This window comes from Sinohyriopsis cumingii, chromosome 15 (assembly GCF_028554795.1).
Source record: "Sinohyriopsis cumingii isolate HCF-2022 chromosome 15, ASM2855479v2, whole genome shotgun sequence".
NCBI classification, from domain to species: domain Eukaryota; kingdom Metazoa; phylum Mollusca; class Bivalvia; order Unionida; family Unionidae; genus Sinohyriopsis; species Sinohyriopsis cumingii.
This window is the reverse complement of record NC_142975.1, coordinates 91,723,725-91,746,086: the sequence shown is the minus strand read 5'-3', so window position 1 is coordinate 91,746,086 and position 22,362 is coordinate 91,723,725. Positions and strand designations below refer to the sequence as shown.

The window sequence follows — 22,362 nt, the reverse complement described above, 5'->3', positions numbered from 1 at the left end:
GGGTTTTGCATTGTATGTGTCCTTTACATGTTACACTGTTATCATATTTTGTGTACAATGTCATTTTTGGTGTTTAACAAGCTCTTAAAAGAACTAATTGGCATCTTGTTTATGTTAAATTTATATTTAGATTAAAAGAGATTTTTATTATTGGAAGATGATTTATGCATCCTTTCAAAACCTCTTCTCTGCTTAACCACTAATGTCATTATTAGAACAATGGTAGCTCACCATTTAGTGTATTACGTGTTTTGAAGGAAAGATGTAAGCCTTCTTCTTTAAGTCAATGCAAACACTGATGGGACTGAACTTTGGCCGCATGTGTCCCAGTTAAATATTAATGTTTTACGCAGATGCTGTAAGAAATATTTAAGAATCTGTCTTCCCTGAATGATGTGGACGTTTATGGCAAATTTGGTCCATTAAATGTGTTACATCACACAAACATGTCATTAATTCTATGAAACATTTAGTTTGTTGAATAAATCTTTAAGCCTCTTTCAGTTAACAAATAACCACAATTGCTTGTTCTACTTGACTGATATTAATGTCATTGTCATTCACTTAGTCAACAAATATTTTCTCAATCTTAAGTCTGTTAGCATGTAGATTGCCTTCATGTTTCAGTGATTCTCCTGTTCTCACCATGAAAGTAAGTCAGCATATATACATTGTTTGAAGCTGCTGAAATAGACAACGTATTTTGCTCAATACAGGACCCGCACTTGTGAGAAGTAGCCAGTTACGGTTTCGTAGTTTCAACTCAGGGGTGGGGTTGGGAAAGGAGTGTGCTGTTCTTTTAGCCATTTCTATATTTGTAACTGTACTGAACTGGAGAGGAAAAAACCAAATGCAATTACTCTCTGTGAATTTAGCATGGGAATTTTTTTTAGTCATGCATGCCAACTACCAAACAAACATAATGCAAAAAATTATTCTGTCTATGAAGTGCTGGTTGGGGTGGGGTGGGGAATAGAAACAATAATGGTAGAATGATATGCGAGAAGGTAAATAAATCAGCTGAGGATCTCACTCCAATTAATTCAGAACCCTTTATGTACCATAATTCCTATGATACAAATGTATGAATTGAATAGCGATGGAATATAATGACAGTTACATAGGTTTCTGTGAGTTATTCGGGTTTGTTTAGCTTTATGGGCCTTACGTGTTGGCAATATTAATGAGTGTGTATAAACCCAGCGGTTGTGATGTGTTACAGCAATCAGCCACCAGGGGCCTTTTTATAGTGGTATCAAGCACTGGGGCATCATGATGCAGACATGTGGCATGATATCCCTCTTGGTCACATTACCCTGACACTGGGCTACCAGACCACCAGGGCAGTCTGAGAAAATGGTAGTCTTGTAATATATATATATATATATATATATATATATATATATATATATATATATATATATATATATATATATATATATATATATATATATATATATATATATATATATATGCACACACACACACACATACATACACCTCCTGAAATGGAAAATAATTTAACGAAAGGAAAATAAATATTTTGCCTTATCATTTCCCATTATTAATTTTATGTCTTGGCCTGTGCACTTTATATATAGGGACTAATACTGATTTTAATTTTAATGATAAAAATACATTTGATAATTGTGATAAGGTAATTGTGAGAAGACAGTAGATATACAATCTAGGACGGAAACAGAAGTCAAATAAAATAATTTCTTTTGATTCAATTATTTCCCTATTTGAAGAAATGAATTGTGGATCCTTAGAATTATGACAATGTGTGGCCTAACAGTATGGTCTTATGTACATGCAAGTAATAAAAGAAATACTGTATGATGTTAAATGTTTTATTAATTTTGTTTATTTCACACAGAAACGTTAAAGACCACAACATCTGAATACAAAATGAATTTGAAATCATGCAATGAAAAAGACAAAGTCATTTTTTCATTTCTTTCCTTAATACTTATTACAAGGCCTCTTAACATGTGAAACAAGTCTTTATTTAAATGCAAAAACTCAAGCACCAAAAATGCAACTTCTTAGTATTTAAATTTTAAATATAGGTACAACGAAATTAATGGTGTTTACAAATCACAATATAACTTATACACTCGTCAGAAGCTGTCCAGGTGTGTAAATTCCTGAAAAACATTTGGGACACAATGGGGTCAATGGAGGTGGGAGACTGGTAAAAGATTTTGAAAAGCAGGACATCTTTTATGTACAGCATCTTACCTATCTGAAAACATTATTAAAGCATATACTGAATAAAATGGTAGCAAATTATGAAGAATGCAGTACAACTTGTCATTCATTTAAATCACTGTTGTAGACCTAAAGGACAGACATGGTAGGCATTTGTAGGCTGGGGAAAAGCCTTTCAGTGTCCAGGGAAGCCAAATAATTGTGGCTGTGACAAAAACCAATTCTAAATATTTCTAATGGTAAAATTGGAGTACAGCTTCTGCATTTATTGGGTATACATTTTTTAAAGCTTAATTCCTCAAGTATTCATTTGCAAACACTCAGTGTAACTCTCACTACATTACTGTGTAGAGATTTAAAGTCTATAAAGCAATTAAAAGCCAAATACTGTATCCTTACTGAAAAGAAAATTTACACTTACAGGGAATGTACTTCAGTAATTTTCATCTGCAGCCACATATTTTGTTTGCAGTGGTACATTGTACCATTATTTAAAAAGTTCAGGTGAAACACTTAACATGTATACTGTACTCTTACATTATATAACTGTATAATTTGCAATTGCAAATGACTTGCAGTCACAATTAGAAACTTTCAATGACAATGTTTGGACTGAATACAGAAAATATATACATTTCAAAACATGTTAAACTAGGTAAGTAAATTATGAAACAACAGTGTACATGTTTTATATACAATGGATTTTTGTTACCAAAAGAACAATTTTTCTGGGAAATTCATCAGACTAAATTTTCACCACAAAACATTGGTCATTTGGATGTCGTTTTTCTAGAAAATCAATAAATGAAATTTATGGTATCCAAAAGTGGTTTACTGTTGCAAAGGCAACATTCTATCATGCATGTACATATTGTTCACATTGTTACTTGACAGGAGGAACACATCCACTACCCACCGTTTCGTGCCCATAGGCAACTACTTTCTACCCAGATAGCCACCAAAATATTTTATGTGAATACTCTTTGGACAACAATTATTGCCCATGGTTTGATGCCAGTTCATGTTTCATATATTTATGAACATATATACATATTTAGTGCTTTTTCCAATTACTGACACAAGTACAAAATATAAAGCATGCACACATGATAATCTAATTATTTAAATAGTGGAGCTCCCCCACCAAGATTCATTCAATTTTAGCTTATTTACTACATGTTCCATATTTTTAAGCTTTGCGTTTAGGGCTGTTCCATTTGAACATACATAGTACCCAGGGAAGGCAGTTTTAAAAAATATATGTACATTGATTTTACAGATTTCATATTTAAATGATAAGAAAATTCTATGCTGCATCAATGGGTGAGTATCCCACTTTGAAAGTGCCTTCCTGGGTCCCATGTATGATTTAATGGAATAGCAATTAATCTGGCTGCCATCATTTAAGTTTAATCAGCAATCAGAAGTAATCTGTAATATGCTTTTTACATTTCTTTTATGTTTTCAAACCAAGCTGAAATAATAAGCAACATCTTAACCATTACTCAATAACACAATCATGTATAATACAGTTGGAGCAGATGCCTTTGCTAAACAAGAAAGGTAAACAATAATGAAAAGTGGAGCTCTATTAATTGCTCTTGCAACAGAGCAAAATTTTGACATGAGTAAACCAGTACTGCTTTTTAAGAGTAAAATCATGGAAACAGCAGAAAGTGTGGTCAGAAATGTACATCCCTTTCAGTATTACTGTATACTGAGTTAGCAATACAAATAACATGTTTACTAATAATTGGTGATTCTTGATAATTTGTGCTGTTGGAGACTGATGAATTTTGCTTGTGCTCTGACAGACGAGGCAGAAGTTGCATTCTCTGTGTAAATCTGCAATCTGTAGCAGGTACATGGATTTCAGTGAAGCATAACCTTGTTCTTCTCAATCATGAGAATGACATTCATCACTGGATCTGAAAGATAAACCTACAATATTTAATGACAAATAATGCACTTAGCAGCTAGAAGGAATCATTAATCCATAAGCAACTTTCACTGTATTACTTGCAATAGTTCCAAGACAGATAAATACATTTTCAAAGAATTCGTGAACTTGAAAGTTTTAGCACATGTTTATCCACTAGGGTCCATATTTGGAGGGTCTTTTATACGTAGGGGTAATTTTACAATTAATACTATGGACAACATAAGTATGTCACAAACAGTTTCACCTCCTATAAAGAAAAGGAAAGTTAAATACGATAGTGACACAGATCTCTAATTACCAATGAATAATCTAAAGCAAGATATTACTCTTCGTTACAGCTTGTACTAAGTATAACTACAGTAGAGCTGAGTAGCCAGTATCGTTTCATTATTTACAATATAACTTTTCAAAATTGAAACTGATGAAAATGAAAGTTTCTTGTAATAAATATTACTTATTTATTGTCAATTTCATATAACATCCATATATTAAATGTGATAATACCTGTCAAATTACTATGTGACGTTTTATGTTATTTTTCTTTGCTCATGCTAATAACCTGTGTAATTGGGATGCAGTGGTCACACCACAGCCTTCATTAACATATTTGCATTAATGAGCCACATGTAAACATTTGCACATGAACTATATTACACTAGTGAAGAGTGGCCAGTGGTCTAAAGCGTTCTCCATTACGGATCACTGCCATCTCACCTCTGTCTGCGTGGGTTCGAGTCTCGGATTCAGCCAATGTGGGTATGTGAGAAAGCTTGTCAGTAGCTTCTCGTGGGTCGGTGGTTCTTTCTACGGGTTTTCCCTGGATCTTCCTCCACCATTAATACTGGCCACCATGTATAGCCTATCGTGTGCTGAAAAATGGCGTTAAACCCTACAACAACAACAACAACAAGACTAGTGAAGAGTTCTTTTTGCTTTAAAGGAAAATATTGGGTGAGATAAATAATATACGTTGGGGTTTGTACTCCCCCATGTAACCCCTTGACTGCGATTTACATGTCTTGGTTAAAACCATAGCATAGATTTTATATGTATTTCCCAGAAAGGAGGACTGGACAGGTGAAAATAATGAGAACGAAGTAAGAATTATTTTATTTAGCAAACAGAAAATGAATTTCTTTTTTTTTCTGAATTTCTATGAAGGAATGAATCAATTTAAAAGATTTTTTCCATATCATTCTAGAATAGCTTTCCTTTTAAAAATATCATAATATATTTAAAAAGGTTATGGCAATTAACATTGAAGTGGAAGTGTTACTATTAGGAATTGTTATGTTAATATATTTAGGTGTGGATCTCATCAAGAAAAGGAAAAACATTTTTTGCTGTAGCATAATTGCAGCAACTTTTTTCTTCACTTTTGGAAACATTTTGGTGAAATCTCTAACAGTTATAGAGCTTAGTGAACTGCATCAATGTTTGTTGAAAAATCAATTTTATGCTGCCAAATAATAATATAAACATCATGAAATAAATATATCACTCTTTAAATGACTAGCAAACAATTCATACAGTGACAATAGTATTAATATTTGTACATAAGAGCATGGAAGCATTATGGAAGTTTCACTTACATTTAGCTATGCAACTCAATCAACAGTTTGTTATTCATAAATACTTATATCTACCATATTTACCATACATGTTGAGACACCATAAATTAATTCTGAATGTACATTTTTGTGCACTGTATGTTCTGGGACACATTGTTTCTTTTCCAGTCTTAAGTTGTAGGCACGTTTTAAATCATTTGAAAATTACATGTCAGAAAATGCACTCCAACTTAAAGTTTTATTTAATAAATTATAAAACTGTACTTTTGTTTAATCCATTGCAGCATCATCTCAACAACCCAACCCTTCTCCTGCACATATATGATCCATTCCTTCAATGCATGAATATCTTTTTAGTTTTGTCATACAGTGAAAATGTATTGTTGGAGACAACACATCTAATTTAGCGGAAACTGCATGGACTAAAGTCATTTTTATTTAAGATCTGCACCAGTCATGCTAATTCTCACACTTTCAGCCACCATTTTATTGACAGTCCATCCAGGAATGAGATCAGACCACACTGGAATTTTATCCATGTTAATGATCATATTGTCTGCAAAATCATCTACTCTTCTGGGCTTCATGAATTCATCAAATGATTTTATTGTCTCCAAATCATCTAGGTGACCCTGGATCATCGATGTCCATGCATGAAGTACTATATTATGTCACTTTAAAAATTGTTTCATTATTTCAATTTATGTCCAAAATTTCTGTGAAAACTGGTCAAATAGAAGCAAAGTAGTTTCCTTATGTGGGCCGACTCTGTGTGTGTGTGTGTGTGTGTATGTATGCATATATATATATATATATATATATATATATATATATATATATATATATATATATATATATATATATATATATATATATATATATATATATATATATATATATATATATATATAAATCAGAACACTTAAAAGAATCCAAAATCGGCTTGGTTTGAAAAAAATAACCTTTATATTGATATCCTTTAAAAAATAATCGGCTTAAAAGTATCCAAAGTTGGCTTCCAAGGTCAGCTTGCTTTGCAACAAAAAAATCACCTTTGTCTTCAATATTCTGCTGGCAAAATTATGATTTGATTTGAATTTTTTAAAACAAGTTTTCAGTCATATCGCTACAATGTCTGCAATGTGGCAGTTTATAGTGATGTCTAACACTGGGGCATCATGCCGCAGACATGTAGCATGATGTCCCACCCAGTCACATTATTCTGACACCAGGCCGACCAGTCCTAACACTAACCTCTTAATGCTGAGCGCCAAGCGAGGCAGGAACTGGATATAATACAATCTTGGTTATTTTGCACATAACACTGTCTCATGGGTGAATGGCACATGCCTTCAAGCAATTATTCATGTCTCTGCTGCATATTTGGAGTGTGTGGATACATTTTCTTTAATGCTCATGATGGAAAAAAGAGAGGAATAAATGATAATAATACAATGTTAATTGATAACAATACAATGTTAATTTCGTTCATTTTATTATCAAATAAGTGTTATGTTTATCAATTTTAATGCAACATGGGGGTACAAATTAAACACAAATTTACTTCATTTTTTTAAGTCTTGGAACATATGACCTAGGTGTAAAAAAAGTTTCACCATAAGTTCTAGTACATGAAAAAATTTGTGTCCAATATATACAGTTATTATTAATAGGCAAGTAGCACTAATGTATAGTAATAATGATAGACAATGAAGCCTCTGCACTAACAATAATGTATAAGTTCAAAATAGATCATCCATTTATTAGAACCACCACAATTTTCTCTCTAAAATGCTGCGAAATGTAGTAGATTGTTCATATGTTAGTTTAATTATCTGATTATATAATACAGAGAAAAAAGTATCTCATAAATATATACCTTGAAATGAAGCAACGTTGAACACTGATAAACTGAACTAATTTATTTCAGCAGCTTAAACTATAAAAATTGATGTTAAAAAAGTAAACTAAATCATGCTATTGAGACAAATGATGCCTCCAACTTGCACAATCTAAATTCAGATCAAAACTTCCTTTAACTGCATTCAAATACATGAAATTGGAGTATTATCCATACAACTGAACCGGAATGATTGCAGTGAAAGTGTGTACGTGCTCAAGAAACAAAAATCTTAACATCCAAATCAACATTTCGTCGGGGGGCCCCTGAGTGGCCGAGCGTTTCTAAAGCACTCTCTGTTACAGATCACTGCCATCTCACCTCTGTCTGCGTGGGTTCAAGTCTCAGATTCGGCCAATGTGGGTATGTGAGAAAGTTTGCCAGTAGCTTCTCGAGGGTCGGTGGTTCTTTCCGGGGATTTTCCGGGTTCTTCCTCCACCATTAATACTGGTCGCCATGTATAGCCTATCATGTGCTGAAAAATGGCGTTAAACCCTACAACAACAACGTCAACAACATTTGTCATTCTGATTAACTTACCCAAAAAATCTAATGTAATCTGGTAACGCAGCATTTCCCTTTACCTTTGCTGATGTAATCCTTCTGGAATTGCCCACTGCCTTTATTGGATCACTGTACAAATGAAATAAAAAGAAACATTTTGCATTAGATGTCTGAACACCTTGTATACCGCTGATGGAAACAAAAAGGAATCAAAACATACCCATCTTACATAATTTATTTCGCCAACAGAAAGCAGAGGTCACATTTAATTGCATAAAGGGGTACCAAGTCTATTTGTAACTATCAGAAAATCTAGGTGATTAATATTTACATCTGAGTTAACATTAAGTCAGTACTCAGAATTTAGTCCCTACCTTTCTTAACGTATACCCCCCTCCTGCTGGCTCAAGAGTGTAATCATATTGCTTGTTTATTGACTGGTGTGTGTGTGTGTGACTTGGATTTCTAACGTAGCTTTAACAATTTTTTAGTCATATCGCTACAATGTCTGCAGTGTTGCAGTTTAAAGTGATGTCTAGCACTGGGGCATCATGACACAGACATGTAACATGATGTCCCACCCAGTCACATTATCCTGACACCAGGCATACCAGTCCTAACATTAACCTCCTAATGCTGAGCGCCAAGCGAGGCAGCTGTTAGTACCAGTTTTGTAAATCTTTGGTATGACTCGGCTGGGGATCGAACACACGACCTCCCGCATCCGAGGCGGACGCTCTAACCACTAGGCCACCAATGCGGTTTGTTTACTGACTGGAAGGCATTTTAGTTACTCTTTGTAACAGTGTCGCTTTAGTACAGTTGTCTAAGTTAGAAGCTGTGCACAGTCAGGGATAAAACATCTTTTTGAATCAAAGCTGTGTTGCTACATGAAGTTTTATCACAATACTTTGTGCTTTGATTTCATCTGGGACTTGTTCCAATATTATCTATTTCTAAGCTTTCTGGACATAGGACGAAAGAGTTCTTTGTCTCTGGTAGAATTAACACATGATATATTTTCTTGACTGGCAATTGTAGATTATTTGTTAGATGTTAATATTTTGGGATACATCATACAAAGTTGTTTTTCAGTTTGGCCAGTGCCTGTGAACTCTCTCTCTCTCTCTGTACTTATTACCTACAATGTGAAGTTGCTTTCACTCCGAACTTTAGAGAAAAGTTTGCTCTACTTGTGATACAGAGACTATCAATATACTAGAACAGCAGTAGTTAAAAGCAATAGCGGTTTATAAACATTCAAACTCATCAGCTTACCCATCATGTAAAGCTGAGTATTAAATGATACTAAATCATCACTACGAATATCCCACCCAATAAAGATTAAAATTAATACTGCACATAATAATACAATACGTGTGCAATAACTTATATTTACATGCGAACAATTCAAAGTGAAATATCTAAAACATAATGGAATTAATGTGTTTAATCTAGAAAAAATATTAATTGCTGCTCACAGAAGGTGAAACCATTCAGTGTATTGAAGGAATCACAAAAATATTGCACATTTTTCATGTTAATGTTAAAAATAATACATAATTCAAAATGCCGATCCATAGCTTAAGGAACGGAAAATGTACCATTTTTCATGACAACTTAAAATGTTTCCACTCTATTACAAAATAAATAATATTTCCCTTTCACACATTAATGTATAGCATATATGTTATGAGATGTGGCAGACAACTTTAGATAACGTTTTATGTCTCATGCAGAATATGGGATAGTCAGTCACACCCATACTTCTAGTATGGATGCTTATACGAATCATCTATGATATATCAAATGGAAAATATACCTTTGTAGCATCACATTTCTCAGCTTGTCCTTAGCCGCTAACTCATCTACACACCTTTATCAGAGGAATGGTCATGTGAACATCTTTTCGACTATCAGGTGACAAGGCCCATTCGTAAAAGTCCATATAATTACCAAAATCAGCCGAAATTTACACTAATCTGCAAACAAAGTTAACAAAAAAAAGAGAAAAAAGTTACAATGAAGAATTATATTTCAAGCACAAATGAACTATAACGACATTATAGTCAGCTGTTAAAATATTTCATCGATCCAACAACTTTATCCATGAACAGTTACGCTGGCAATAATAATATTCTGATAATGATGTTAAGGGTTGTCCATAAAGCACGTATGCAAACAATTGGTGATTTTTTACCCCCTTTCCAATTAGTCATTGCAAATCATACATTTTGTATCCACCCTTGTGTAAGTACATTGCTGAGTTACCACCCCCTTTCCAAGAACAGATGGGATAATTGAATTTTAAAAGATGAAGTTATTAGTAGTCATTAAAAATAAGCAGTGGTTTAAATTAATACCATGTAAAACAAACTTTGAAAATGAAAGTAGGAAAGTATTAACATTAACTATAATAGTGATACAAAGGTTGAATTTTACAGAAATCGTAACCAATGCTTTTCTACAGCAAATGTAAATATTTATCTCTAATAATAGTTTTAAACAAGTGACAGCAGCTAATATTTAGTTGACCTTAACTTCAATAGTCAAATATCAGACAGTGACTAAATTTTTTATATCAACTTTGGAAAATTGGAATATTATCAGCCTTATCATCATTTGGAATGACTGGACCTCAAAATTTTATCATCAGCTTCGATATCATCAAAATCATGAACCATAACAGTTCTTTTCTCAGGTGACAATTTTTGTAAGGTGTGTGCAATCATGTGACATTTCATGATGGCTTAGGATGAGTAATTAATTTAAGACACGCTTCTGAATCTCACTTTTATAAAAGTGAAGGACAATAGGTGTCAAAAAGGCAATCAATGTGTCTATCCAAGTACAATACTGTCCCAGTCTGGCAAGGTATGGCTTCACAAATTCGCATGAGGCACCAGGGTCTGGAATGCATAATCTGTCGGCATCATGATATAAAATAACTGGTTATGCCAGAAATTGAAGAGGAAAAAATGTCTTCTGCAAAGTGCACCATGTGCAATAAAACTACAACATATCACACTTCATAATTTTAAGCAGATATTGACTCTGCCGTACATGGCATATCAGCCACTTTGCATCCAACTCATCTGCTAGTCATGTTTCTGACTTGACTAGTCTTCATAAACATCACAGTTATCAAGGAATATTGACCCCTGTCGCTGCAGAACATGCTTAGCAGTTACCCTGCCACATACACAGGCTAATGCTTTTTGAATTTTGTCAACACCTCCCATCTCCACTCAATGAATACATACTTTATGCTTGACCTATTAATGTCACAGAAAAAATAAAGTGACAGAATGAACTAATCATGTCACTATCACAAAATTTACCAGTACATACATTATATAATATGCAGGTGACCGCCCCGGTGGCCTAGTGGTTAGAGCGTCCGCCTCGGATGTGGAAGGTCGTGGATTCAAACCACAACTGAGTCATACCAAAGACTTCAAAAAATGGTAATAACAGCTGCCTTGCTTGGTGCTCAGTATCAAGAGGTTATTGTTAGGACTGGTCAGCCTGGTGTCAGGATAATGTGACTGGGTCGAAGATGATGCTGCATGTCCGGGGAATGATAAACCAGTGCTAGAAATCACTATAAGCTGCCACTGCAAACATTATAGTGATATGACTTAAATTGTTTTAAAGCTATGTTAAAAATCTAAATCACATACTATAATATACAGGCAAATGTACATTTATATGGACATGTTATTCGTAAAACTCGAACAGTACTGGTTGTTATTGTTACCAGATATGGATATGCACTGACAAAGTTATCATTCAACTTAATGCATCTGTTGAACAGACTTCTGATGTTAATGATCAGCTGACTGTAAAATATCAATATGATTACCATCAAGGTTGTAAAATGTTTGTTTTAGGAGATTTTTGGATGGATTTTGGTACGCATAGGATATGGGAAGATATGGACCAGTATATAGACACAGCAAAGTCTTTACAACTACTAAGGTAACATACCTTTAAGTGATGAAGGTGTATAATGTATATTTATCATTTAAGCAGACCAAAAATGGTCTTAAAACTTGTGTAGTTATATCACAAAATTTATGAGACTCATTCAATTCAGTTTTTGATTTAAACTGATTCAAAATTCTAATTATTTCTTTCCTTTTGTTTTGATTTTCTGTTATCTACTATACATGAGTGCTTTGATAGTTCAGGTCATAAAGTCTGCAATCAGCAAATAAGTTAATAAAAACAATGACCCTCAAGATATAATTTAAGTCTGTTGTTGTTTGTATTAAAATGAATTTATTTTCCACTATAAATCAGATGGCTGTGGGAAACAAACAATAAACAGACGTTATGTACAGTCCTAGTTGTGAAAGGGGAGTTACTCTGATATTGCAGTAAGACCAGCAACAAAACAATAATCTGATAATGGCATATACTTGTATTAATGTTGGAAATTTAATGTATCATTGTGTTGCACAAAGTGTAATCAACTTGAAAAATGGATGCTACTTCTATGGCACTCATTATGCCACCTGTGCCCTACAGCAACATAAACTTATAAGAAAGAATTAAAGAAATGCATTTGTAAATAACCACCCACGATGACTGGAGTTGCTCTGTGATTGTTGCTGAGAATGAACAATCAATATGAGGGTGAAAGTACATATCAACCTAAGACTGTTTGAACAACAACCGGTGTTCCAATGAAAAGTAATAAATCGTGTACAATGCAGCTTTCAAGTCAATGCCTGTTAAATGAGAAAGCCACAAAAAAACGACATAACATGCTTCACATTTTGATTCTTATTTGCTACCATAGATTCAATTTCCTAGTCCTTGACCATCACAGTAATCATATGGTCTAACTCTTGTATAACATTATCAGATAACAAACAGGCAAAACATTTTGTTAAAGTGATAGAAATTTTAAGAAGATATTGATTCTATCTGAGACCATAGGTTAAGGATATTATTTTGAAACAGTAGTATTCATGGGTTTACGTATCAAATAGTGTACGCGTCAGCAATCCTGACATTTTCCCAAAATAAACTGGTGATTTAGAACTAGTAACCTATGGTCATGTGGTATATATAAGTACACAATATGTGGTGCAATAGATGAAATAAATATCGAAAAGTTCAAATATCGAGATACCACAGAACCAGTATCGTCGGAAGCTAGGCCATATCATATTGGTTTTTCCACAGTGGCTCGTATCGTTACTTACAACTGACCTGTCATACATGTACTATTATACGATATTTATGTTGTCCAAATACCAAAAATGGGGAGGCAAGGGTCAGAGGAAACTCGGACTAATGTACTATATAATAACTACAATATAGCACATGTATGACAGGTCCATTGTAAACAACGATCCGAGCCCCTGTGGGTTTTTCAATTATTTTTTTTTACCAGTCCTCGAAAATTAATAACGGTAATAAACTTAGAAGTGTTTTAATCGGAAAGAAATGTAATTGCCAGTACCCAAATAAAATGTAACTTATTTCTTAGTAACGCTGTCAGTATACATACTACTACGAGTCCTGCCGTGCAGATACAATAATGCGATCTTATTACTAAACCACGAAAACTGATAACGGTCATAAATGGGTATGAGACGTACTGTTTCGTTTAATTTGAATTCTAATTTGAAAACATGTCTATTGAAAAATATAAACGTACAAAGAATTCATAGATACGGTTATAATAATAACAATAATAATAATAATCATCATCATCATCATCATCATCATCATCATCATCATCATCAATAATAATAATAATAATAATAATAATAAAACTAGAACTACTAGCGAAATAACCTTGCAATTCAACCAATCCACGAAAATTGATAACGCCACCAATGGCGGTCTAATTTCAAATAGTACTTAAAAAATTGTAATAGTAAACAAAATAAAATGCAATTACCAGCTCTGAAATGAAACGTACAATGAATTATTAGTAACGGTTAAAGTATATACATTACCGGTCTGATAACATAATACTAAATTTCTAGCAGCACAGTCTCCACGTTATTGTTATTTTCTGAAAACCACAATGTCCAATGAAAACCATCGTTTCAACAAAGTCATTTGCATATTTGCATAAATGAATATTTAATGACTGGTAGGATTGGTACAATATCCCAAGTGATACATCGGCTGTCGACCTCACCTTTCAATTACCCATGCATGCGTGTAAAGTAGCATCACCACATGGCAAGAGTAACGCGAGGAAAGTCTAGCGAGGCATGTATCGCTAGAAACTGACTAATGCTTGGGTGAGACCTGTGCCATTACGGCAGAAATTTAGGAGAGAGAGAGAGAGAGAGAGAGAGAGAGAGAGAGAGAGAGAGAGAGAGAGAGAGAAACGTCGTGTCAGAAATGTGAGATAGAGTGAATGATAAATAAATTGTAAGAAGACCACAAACTGTATTCAGATGTGAAAATATGCTACACAATAGTAATAATGATAATAATAGGAATAGATAGTAATATTAATTTATTATTATTGCTAGTGGTAGTATTTTCAATCATATTTAATAACATTTACAATGGTATAAACGGAAAGTTGACCTACATACATATATACATATTAAAACTTTACATTACTTATAAAAAGAACATGATTATTATGATGAACAGTATTAATAATATTTGCAATGGTATCTATGAACACACACACACATACATACATGATAATACTTAACATTACTTATAACATGATTATTATGATGAACATTATTAATAACATTTGCAATGGTATTTATGAATACATACATACATACATACATACATACATACATACATACATACATACATACATACATACATGTTAATACTTAACATTACTTATAACATGATTAGTATGATGAACTTTATTAATAAAATTTACATTGGTATTTATGAATACATACATACATACATACATACATACATACATACATACATACATACGTCTGTTATAATTTTACACCATAACTTATAACATAAGGATAATGTTATATTTTCATCAAAAACAATATTTTCGTCTTCCCACTGCATTGACAAGTTTTACTACAATTTACAAAACAATTACATTCGCCGCAAAGACATATACTACAACTTCCCGCAGAACATTCTTTTAGGCCAGCGGGAAGTTTATCCATTTCGGGGATCCACAATGCCTCAAGAATTTTTCTTCTTAAACAGACTTGCCGATTTTTGGCAACTTCTATCATGTTTGCGTCTGTTGTCGTCTTCATCATGCTTGTCCTGTAAGGTAGGAGGCAATCACAACCTTTTATCCCATCTCCGGCACATCTCCCAATCTCTTGCCAATAGCTCAGAATGCTCTTTGGGCATCCCCAATGAATAACGATGTCTCTACAGCCCTGATTTGGATCCCCATTCCGAATGCTTGGTCCAACATTACAGAATGATAACCATTTTAGTCACACAGTGCTCATTCATTCCATTCAAATCCACACTGTTCTTGAAACTTTGCATCCCATCGCAAGAATCCAAATTGGCATGAGATCATATCTGCATGGTTATGGAAGGCTGCACTCTACATGCCGGCATTGTAGAAAATATGAACTATGTGATATGAAAGAGCTGCGTCATCTTAGAAATTAAAATTACATGACTCTTGAGGTCTCCACCAAATATAGAAGTCTAAATGTTAGGTTCTCACTTTATCAGTAATGTATTTTGAGATAATTTAATTGCAATGAAGTTAATACAGGTTGTTCATGAACTCATCTATATTACATGGATAATGTATTAGAGGTTACCACATCTTATGTGCATCATTCAGTTATCTCCCTTACACCAGTCATAACATTTCAAGGAAATGAAATCTCACATTTTCAGTGACTGGTTATGAAAATAAAGAGAAGATTTGTGAAGTATTATATTAGCCCTCAATCTTGATGCAGATGGAAGTAGAAGCAATTTCATAATTTCTCACAGTAAAGTTTACAAGTTTAAAAAAACTGATAAGGTATGTTCTGTTTGGTTTATACTTTATGATAAGATTGGGTCATGTCCACCTGTCTCTGATGTTAAGTTCTGCACCTACCAAACAAATATAAATTCCTTTCTTTTAGGTGAATTGTACATTTTGAAGTAGGACAGGTATATACTATTTGGTACATTGACCTTTGACCTAGTTATTACATAATATGACATAATGTGATTTAACCCATATCACCCATGTGAAGTTCAGTAAGTGTTGATATGAATAAGATACAACTCATAGTTGAAAGAATTCATTTTATTTCAAAAGATGATTTTGGTAGTGAAGCAAAAGTATGAATTCAAGAGTTCAAAACAGCTCAATGACATTTCTATACACATTCATATAAGACATACCTAATCAAATTGTTTTTCACAAGTGAGACTAAGTGTATTTGTTACTTATACAGTCCCGAACTATTTCACAGATTATTGGAAAAATTAATGTTTGCTATAGGTATAACGGTACCAATTGCGCAAGTCCAGGTGGGCGGAGCTTAAGGTGTAGGGAACATTGTATTCAGAATTAAAGAACAACACTAGCTGTGATTGGTGCATTATGTAAGAGTTGTACTTTCTGTTTGGCTCATTTCTATATAGATTATATTTTGTATTTTTTATGATTTTTTAAAAATATGTTACACATGGCTGAAAATGTGCTTGTTGTCACTAGAATACTCTTACCCCTGTCTAGTTCCAGTAGAGTTATCTCTCTTAAATGCAACGGAGTACCTGGTTATGTCATTGTCAAATTGACAATCTAGCATTGCTCTATATGACAGTGTGTGACATGCATGCTCAGGTAGGACAGAAAGTATATTTATTTCACAAAACATTAGCATTAAGGTATATGGAAAAACAATTGGTACCGTGATACCCGCTAGACGGTTTCCTCGCGTTACTCTTACCATGTGGTGATGCTACTTTACAAGGATGCGTGGGTAATTGAAATCTGAGGCCAACAGCCGATGAATACACAGGCGTTCTGTTCTGACAGGGATTTATACTAAAAAAGTGAGCGTTCTAAAGGATTTAACGCAGTGGATCACTAGAAGAGGGATTATACTTACCGTCTGGATAGAAAGGTTAGTCTAAATAAATGTATTAATTAATAGCAGATACACCTGCGGACGCTTCAGCACAATTAGTGCATAATATCATATGTCTCCGCCGCCAGTCAGCAAAAAAAAAAGGTTGAGAACAACTTGTTGTGTAAAGGTAAAACATACATATATTTGAGTAACTAACACTTCTCTATTGACCGGGCATTTTTTGCACTATGCGTAAAGGTAAACAATTAATTCAGTCATCTATTTAATAACAAGACCTAACATTGGGGTCGTCCATCAAGTAACACAGTATGCTTATTAGCAGTGACATCAGAATACTCCACTCCTTGTTACTATAATTGGAGTACTTATCGATTGGCCGATTAAATATGAAATGCAGCCCAAATGATCGAGCCAAGCGAGAACATCAGCTGTTAATATCTGCGTTGTATGTTTCTGTTCATGCACATAACATCAGGACGCTGCCTAAGGAAAATACTTGTGTTGGAAACAATACAATAAGTAAGTTGGGAATCTTACATTTAAAGAAAGTTATATACACTGTGTAAATATTACTCTGCTATGTACACGATTGTAAAATTCTGTTTGTTTGTTATAGCCCTACAAAAATAAATATAACTTATGTTCACAATTACGAGAACGTCTATTGAATCAATATATAGATTGTTAATGGACTGACTCATTAGAGAGTCGTACTTTTACTAACATCAACAGTGTTTCCCTTTACCCTAATTTGCGCTTCAGAGACCCCCAAATTTTTAATTTGACCCTCAGTTTTGATACCAAAGTTTGTTTTTTAATCAGTCTGACCCCCACTTTTGAGACCAAGGAGACTTTTGACTCTAAGTCTTGCACACCTAGGGGATACACTGCATCAAGATGACTGAATGTGCAAATAATTCTGAAGTTAACAATTTGGATATTTACAATCTTTAACACCGAAGTAACTGAATGAGTAGTTGTAGAATTATTCACACATAGATCCTTCAAAGTGTAGACTTGCACTGACTCACTTGCACATAATTGAAAGTATATTACGAGCTTGGTTGTAAACAAAATTACATCCATACCTGGGTCATTTCAAGGCTATTAATAATATGAATAGACTAAACAGGGAGGGTGGGTGTGGTATAGCCAAATTGCACGAATAGTGCGTAAGAAGTGAAAAGTTCCAAATTACGAACTTCGTAAACTGTCATTCAGATATTCATGGTCAATATGAATTTTTGTTGTTGCGGAGAATGTATTTATAAATTTCAAAATATAGGCAATTTAATATTGATTTTAAGCGCAATAGATCTCGGCAATGATATAGTATTGACCTATTGCATTGCAGTTAGCTTGTTGCATGAAGTCTAAGCAAGAATCATCAGTAGTAGATAATTAGGCGGTTTCTGGCTCAAACGCCCTATTTTTCACAGAACGTATTTAATTTTTGTTTAGTTTTCCTTTTTTTGACCTCCTCTCCCCATCTGTCAAAACGTATTAGAAACCATATTCCAACACAACACGATTTTTTTTTGCGGCACCTGGCTTTCACTTTTGGGAAAAATGTCATGGAAGTACCATTCCCAAGAAAAAAATAAATACTTTCTGTGAAAAATAGGGCGTTCGATCCAGAAACACGCGTTTTATCTTACTACTACTGTTTATAATAAAATGTCAGACTAGAAGTTTCGTACTAAAACGTCAGGCTAAAACTTTAGACTTCCTCTCCTATTATCCATTTATCGATAGATGCCATCAGAAAGATTTGTTCATCATGTTCGTAGAAGCACAACTTAACATTTCTACTAATTTGTCTGTGACTCTCAAACAAATCTTTCATCTTCTAATCTTTCTAATCTTGACTCTATATCTGAAATTATTGTTAATACTAGATCAATTTGCTCGATATGATATAACTTTTTTTTTGTTTAGCAGAGAGTGTATTATTGTGACATGTGATGTTTCTAGTGTATTAAGATCGGTGCTTTCACTCGTTAGCTTAAGTAACTTCTTTTTATCAGGATAATCCATACCAAATTCACGAAATATACGACGTGTGGCAAACACGTCTGTTAGTTTGCGATTTTTTGTAACTTAACTGTTCTTGTTTCAGCTAGTTTGTCAAGTTCGTCATGAACTTTCTTGATTCGATCTTGTTCTGGTATTTTTTAATCACCATATGCTTTTACTTTAATAAGAGTAGATATGTCGATCAACATCGAATTTTCTTTGATTAGCTCAAGCATCATATTTTACATTAACTTCTCGATTTTTAATCGATGATTCCTCACTATCACTAGAAGGACAGTATTTACTGATTATATCAAAGTCTCTCACAGTGTTTTTCAGTTGAGGCCCATTCCTCGAACAAAGTTGTTCTCGTTTCGTTTAGGTTTGGTGAGTCCAAAGTCAATGTTTTCATTGTTTCGATTTCATTTGCGGCATTTGCTTCAGCAGCACCTATTGGATCTACCTGATCAACATCAACAATTTCGATTTTCGCTTTAGAATTAAATATAAAGTTATACAATTCTTTGGCGACTCTGACTGATGGTGGATCTGTCGTTGTGATCTTTATCTATAGCAGTCACATTAAACCGTCGAGTGTATATATCTAAAACATAGTCAGTCCAGGATAATGACTCTCAGTGTTGACAACATTAATCCGGAAATACGAATATTTGTTGACAGTTACTGCAGTATATTCCTGAAAGGTACTAACATAAACACCTGTTGCAGTATACATTGTAGTCCACGTTGAATTATCAGCTGATCCCTCTAATCGCCAATTATAAATTTGTCCGACATTAACATCTAATTGGCCACAGAGTTAAAACTTCCAAATTGCTACGGCTTCTGGACATTGAATTTTTATCCAAAAATCAGACGTTTCTCCGGTCCACCACGACCCTTCAGATATTGCGCTGTTAAACGCAATAGTCATTGTACCTCCTGTCTTTTCAAGATAAGCAGATTTGCAGCTGTACTTGTAGCATAAATACCTGTATCAACGCATAGTTTATTTGCTATGTCAGAACCATTGACAGGTATACATGTTGTTGTTTTTGCTGACGAGCCTAAATCAATTTTCCATTCATCGTATCGCCAGATTTTATCACGAAGTTGTCCTTGACGAACTTTACACTTGCCACAATATTGTCGTCTGCTATGTTAATTGAGTACCGATTATTAGTTTACCGCCCATGTTTTTCGATCCAGTCATAGTTCCAACAACAAGTGGTAGTTATTCTGTAAGTTTTACATTAAGCTGATCATAAGATACGAAATCTGTTGCAGATGAAGGAAAGTTTGATGGAAGACCTGTTATTTTATATTCACCGGTAAATGTTAGGTTTCCATGGTTGTATCGTCGGATTTACTTATTTTCAATCTTGATACGGTACTAAACTGATTTATATTTACAGCTTGACTTGGGTTTTGATTTGGCGGTGGATATGCTGTTCCTAAATTTATAATTTTTTATTGACATATTTATATTACCAGTTATAGTTCCACCTATTAAGGACAACTTATTACTGTCTACATTCTTGAGCGGAGAATAGCTAACCGCTTGAGTATTATTTGCATTAGCGGGAGGATATGATGGCTCTTAGTTTATAATTCCATTATTGCCCATGTTTAACGAGCCAGTCATTTTTCCACCTGTCAAAGATAATTTACTATCGTCAACTCTCTTAAGTTGTGCATCTCTATTAGCTTGGGTATTATTAACATTTACTGGTGGGTAAGTCGGTTTTAGGTCTAGCACTCGCTGACCTGACATATATAAGTTACATTCACTGTAACTCCAGATCGCTTGAAATGATTTGTTAAATCTGCGCCAGTTGTAGCTGCTGTTTTATATTCTGTTGAGCTTCCGATCGACATACCAGATTTTGTGTAATAGCTGAATCTTATTCTTACTGTGCGATAAAATTTAACGTTGGCCGCTTGATAAAATTTAGTTTTATAAAGATACAGTTTTAAATAAAATGAGCATAACTAACTTTGACACGATGCGATTATTAAAACATCAAAATAACCACAACCTGCCAGATTTATATTATCCGATAGTAGGACGAAGTGAATCGGGTAAAACTAAGTTGCTTATGATCCTGCTACTGAAAGACATTTTCAACTCGACAAGGATTACATTTACACAATAAATCCACAGGAAGAAAAGAAAGAGAAATTGCTTGGTGCGTATAACGAAAAACTAAAAAATGAACTTGGCGTCGGTGAAAATATTTTTATCATATGACAACCCGAATATCTTACTGGAGTTGATGAACTTGATTCAGACGAACATAAAATAATTGTATTGGATGATATTCCGTTGAGGAATTCGGAAATGAGAGATAAAATCATATTTTTTTTTGTCAAGAAACAGCAAATGTAATGCAATGTACATAGTACAAGGATTTTATAACGTAGATTGATTTACCAGGCGAAATACAGGTTTTATATTATTGCTCGACAACAATGACGTGCAAAATATAGCTCGAGAACAATGCGGAGACGTATCAAAATATAAATTAGCTGAACTTTATCATGAAACAACTGGCCAAGTAAAGCAACGATAATTACAAAAACAAGCCAGGTACACTTTACACAAACCCATTTGACAAACATTTTCAGAAGTCGCACCCGATTGGAGGGCATCGATCATCAATGGCAAGTCGATTTAGATATATCACTCATTTGGCCACATACAATCGTGGCTACAAATATTTGTTTTGTGTCATCGACGTCTTTTCTAAATTTGCCTGGATCGTGCCATTGACTTCCAAATCGACTTCCAAATCGAGCAGTGAATTAGTGCAAGCCCTCTAACTGGTTTTCAAACAAAGTGGTCGTCACCATCTTCGATGGCAAACCGACAAAGGCTTTCCAAAAAGAATTAAGGAAACGTGAGATTTATTTTTTTCACCTACGAGAATCCCGAAGCCAAAGCCAGCATCGTAGAAAGTTTTCAATGCAACTTGAAAGAACACATGAGGAAATATTTTACGCATCAACATTCTCAAGTACATCGACGTCTTACCTCACTTGGTCTAAGCGTACAACCAATCTTACCATCGAAGCATCGGACGTGTCTCCCAAGAAGTGACTCACGACAACGAAGTGTTTGTTTTCGACCGCCTGTTTTGTACGTCCCCGACAGTGACTGTCCCCCAGAAAAGT

General features: G+C 34.0%; 1 protein-coding gene and 1 long non-coding RNA gene across 5 annotated transcripts in view; one reads left to right on the top strand and one right to left on the bottom strand.

Annotated features, from left to right (window-relative positions):
* Positions 1-1,839: 1,839 nt before the first annotated feature.
* On the bottom strand, positions 1,840-14,217 carry LOC149782299 (uncharacterized). 3 transcript variants are annotated; one of them, XR_016414301.1, is made up of 5 exons: positions 14,110-14,217; positions 11,483-11,748; positions 9,954-10,113; positions 8,168-8,260; positions 1,840-4,142 (listed from the first exon to the last, which is right to left on the bottom strand). It is a non-coding gene; the product is annotated as an uncharacterized LOC149782299 (long non-coding RNA). The 3 variants fall into 3 exon arrangements; XR_016414302.1 differs by lacking the exon at positions 14,110-14,217 and adding an exon at positions 14,052-14,107; XR_016414303.1 differs by lacking the exon at positions 11,483-11,748 and having other exon boundaries at positions 14,110-14,201.
* Positions 14,218-17,018: 2,801 nt separating this feature from the next.
* The window catches only part of LOC149782298 (uncharacterized), a 43,293-nt gene continuing 37,949 nt past the window's right edge, over positions 17,019-22,362 (top strand). The window contains exon 1 of one of the 2 annotated variants that reach the window (XM_089933685.1): positions 17,019-17,205. The gene's annotated coding sequence lies outside the window, so the exon portion shown is untranslated. Of the gene's footprint in view, positions 17,206-17,446; positions 17,692-22,362 lie in introns of those variants that run through there. The other variant, XM_089933686.1, reaches the window with a different exon arrangement.